At 42.8% G+C, this 4045-nt stretch overlaps 1 long non-coding RNA gene across 1 annotated transcript; it reads left to right on the top strand.

Annotated features, from left to right (window-relative positions):
* Positions 1–348: 348 nt before the first annotated feature.
* Positions 349–3238, top strand: LOC140844271 (uncharacterized). Its single transcript, XR_012122420.1, has 3 exons — positions 349–738; positions 1169–1249; positions 3041–3238. It is a non-coding gene; the product is annotated as an uncharacterized lncRNA (long non-coding RNA).
* Positions 3239–4045: the final 807 nt, after the last annotated feature.

Here is a 4045-nt window from a genome sequence, read left to right as displayed (position 1 = left end):
AAACAAACAAGCTATAGGTTTGGTTTTGCTTTTGGAAAGAAAAAAATATATTTCTCTCTGCTATCCCGTGAGTGTTAATTTTACCTCAGGTGTCCTCTCATGCCTCCTTAGAAAAATGCTATAGAAAGTTCCAAAACTGAGAGTCCAAGTTTCAGTTGTAAAAACAACCATTCCCGTTTGTACAGCACTTTACCGTTTACTGCACTTTCCTCGTTTGGTCCTCCCTGCGATCCTGTGAGCGCAGGGTGGGTTTTTCTGTCATTCCAATTCTATGGATAGGGAAACTGAGGAGAGACTTGTCCCATGTCAGAGGACAGGGTCAGACCAGTCCTTTCACTTTGAACTCATCAGCATGGCCTCCCAGGCAGGGGTGGACAGAGGGCAGAGAAGGGCAGGAGGCCCTCAAGGGTGGGGGAAGTTCTGTGGCCCAGGTACTGTGGGCAGGAAGAAGGGCTTCTAGAACACAGTATTCATGCTTTGAATGACACAGACCAGAGAAGTCCCCTCTGTCCCCAGAAGTTCTTGGGTCTTGACTTACTGAGGTATCAGCTTTTATATTTACCAAGCATGCTAAAAATTAAAAAGCCAACTGTTACTGACTACCACCATTTTAATACCCATAGAATAGTTTTTTAAATGAGATAACTTTAGTTTTATGAAAAAATAACCTTATTTTCCTATCTTTTCACATTTCATGAAGGCTGAAGAAAAGCATCTGTCAGCATTTGAGAACTTCTGGTCAGTATCAGTTGTGAAGTTATTCAGTGTTGGTTACTGACAACAATTAAAGCAACAATACGTATGAATGAATTTTAAATAATTCATTGATGGTTATCCCATTGATGGTAGGCAAAATGATCCCTGCCCCCTACCCTAAAATGTCTACATCCTGTCCCCAGAACCTGGGAAGGGGGAATTAGGGTTGCAAATGAAATTGTTTGTTAATATGATCTTAAAATAGAAAGATTATCCTGCATTATCAGGGTGGCCAGTATAATCTCCAGGGGCCTTGAATGGATGGGCAAGAGGAAGGGAGAGCCAGAAACAGAGAGATGGAATTATGAGACTCAGTTGACCGTTGTTGACTTTGAAGAGGGAAGGCAGCTACTAGCCAAGGAATGGGGCAGCTTTTAACTGTTGGAAAAGGAAAGGAATGATTCTCCCACAGAGCGTTCAGAAGGAGCACCGCCTGCCAGCACGCTGATTTTCATCTACTGAGACCCGTTTCAGACTCCTGACCGCCAGAACGGTAAGATAATACATTTGTGTTGTTTTAAACCACCAAGTTCATGGGAATTTGTTACAGCAGCCATAGCAAACTAATACAGATTTCATACAGCCTGGAGAGAAGTATGGCCACCATCTTCATTTCAGGACTTCTGACCATGATCGGTTGCACGATTGTTCACAAAGAATTTGTTGCTGATAATGACTAAAGCAACTTGTGTGAATGAGTTTTAAATGATTTTGAGCAGCCTTTAGGGTTATCCCTACACATGTTACTTTCTAAATTGCTTTCTTGAGAGAGAAAGGAGTGGGGTTATGGGTGGGGCTACAAATCCTGCATAAAAAATACCACCCTGTTTTTTCTTTTTAACTGAGCACTTATTTTGTGCTTAGCACTGTCCTCTGTGTTTTACATACACAGTCATATTTACCCACCCATCCCTACAAACTCTCCAGGTAAGTACTATTAATATCACTGGTTCACAGACAAGGGAGGTTAAATGGCTTGCCCAGGGTGATGCAGCTGGTGGGTAATAGAGCTGGTCTTTGAACTTGCCATTTATATGACACTGGTTGTACTCACACCGTGTGTTGGGCATTCTCATGCCATCAGTCAGGCGCGTTGTCATACCCAGAGAAGGTTAAGAACTCTGGTCTAGTACAATGGCTCTTAAGCTGCGCTAACTGGCCACCATAGTCTGCCACTATCCTCAAGCAGTGGCAGTCTTCCTCAATTTACAAAAACTAAAATAATAATGATAATAATTTCAGTGGAAAGGTATTTCTCAATATAACTTCTTTGATAGATTTTTCTTAGACTTTTATAACCTGGCTACCATCGATCTAGTGCCTACTGTGTGCCAAACACTAGGTGAAATAAAATATATCATATTTTGCGATTTGGTCCTCATTCCAGTATTATTAGTGCCCTTAACAGACAAGAAAACTGAGATGCAGAGATGTGAAGTTACCAGTTCAAGATCAAACAGCTAATAAATGGCAGAATACGGTCAGGGATCGCTATGACCCTGTGGCTAGACGTAGTTCCAAATTATATATTTAATTCTCTAAACTTAAAACATTAAAACTTCAGGTTTTCTGCAAAATCCCCATGACTCCTAGGTGCTTAGAATCCTGTGGGATTTGCTTTTTTGGCCACCTGCTGCCCCTATGAGCTAATTATTTATCAGGCCTGAGACATCATAACTTCCCTCCCAGTTCCCATGCAGCTAATATCTTTAGTCTTCAGAGGTTTAAAGCAAATCAGGGATTTGCAAACAAAACATTCTAAAGCAGATGAGTCATGGCTAAGTTCCCCCAAGCAAGGAAGCCAAGGGCAAAGTCTTAGGGGATTCATGGGGCTTTCCCTCTTACTCCTTCCTTCCTCACCCTAAAACCTAGCTGTGCTCCCCAGATGTGTGCATGGTAGCAAAGTCATGGCTATTCCAGCACATTAAAGGGTTGGATTCTGGGAGCGATAAAACCCAGAGAAAAGCTTTTGTGTCTCTAAGACTCCAACCCCTTTGATGAGACAGATGTTTGAGCCCTGCCCTCCTTTAGAGGGAAAGTTAAACCTCATTAAACAGCAGGACAACTTCCTCGATGGCAATGGACAGCCCACATGCCGATCCTGCCTGGCAGCAGACGGGCTGGGAAAGAGGTGCTCTCTTGTCATCAAGCCCAGCATCCCCCAGAGACTATGGAGCTGGCATCTGTGACACCTGGTCACCTTGAAGGCTTTGATTTATGGTTGACTTTCAGAAAGGCCACCCTCTGACCTTGGCAGCCTGTCATCTCACCATCTTTTCTCTAGGTTGGGAGGACTCTGCGTCAGGATCAATGAGCATCCCAAGTCTGAGCCCAGGACAGAGCTTCTGAGAGACCCTCTGGCTCAAATGGAGCAGAAAGGCTTGAAACAGAGCCTTTTCCTGATTCATCAGCATCCTAGGAGCACTATGTAGACAAATGTGGGAAAATCCAGGACAAAAATTCTCCATGAGTTGAAACTCAGACAGACATCTGAAGAGAGTATGTATCATCCCCAAGTCCATCTAGCTTTCCTAGGTTTATGTGAAGCATCAACTGCCCAGCTGTCATGACAGGCTCCTTTACAAAACAAAAGACGTGGGAGTTCCACAAGGATGACTTTCTCCAAATCTGCCAGGGAGTCTATATACAGAGTTTAGGGTGTAGCTTTGGCTAGGGTCAATTATTTCAACAAAGTTGTGGATCTAGCATTATTTTTCTTAAACTGGAAACATATTTGTGGAACCTATCTGCCATCAAGAAGTTAGAAATGAATGGGTGTAAAGAAGGAAAAAAGATGTATGAGCAATGTTTATAATAATGTTAGCTAATAAGTATTCAGTGCTTATCATGCACCCAGCACCATGCTAAGCATTTTACATGTATTGGCTCTTTAATTCTTTCAGTGACCCTCTGAGTTTGATACTCTTACTATTCTTATTTTATAGGAAAGTAAGCAGAAGCACAGAGAGGTTAAGTAACTTGCTCAAGATTGCACAAGATTTAGTGATAAAACTGAGGCTCGAACCCAAGCAATTTAACTCGAGAGTCTGTATCCTCAACACTATGATTTTGCTTTTAAAGAGCTGCCTACAAGCAAGTGAAGGAGAGCGGCCCCTCATAAGACAACTGAATCCTATTACGGGTTCAAATTGGCTGCATATGTGCATGACTCAGGACTACACACACACGAGTGCACATTGTGAACTGCGAACTCACCCAGCTTTCCCAACCCTCCTCTTCCTATTTCCTGGGAGCCAAGTGACAGGTCTTCCTCCACCCAAGCTTTCAG

Source organism: Manis javanica, chromosome 11, assembly GCF_040802235.1.
Source record: "Manis javanica isolate MJ-LG chromosome 11, MJ_LKY, whole genome shotgun sequence".
Classification (NCBI taxonomy): domain Eukaryota; kingdom Metazoa; phylum Chordata; class Mammalia; order Pholidota; family Manidae; genus Manis; species Manis javanica.
This window is presented reverse-complemented; position numbering and strand designations above follow the sequence as displayed.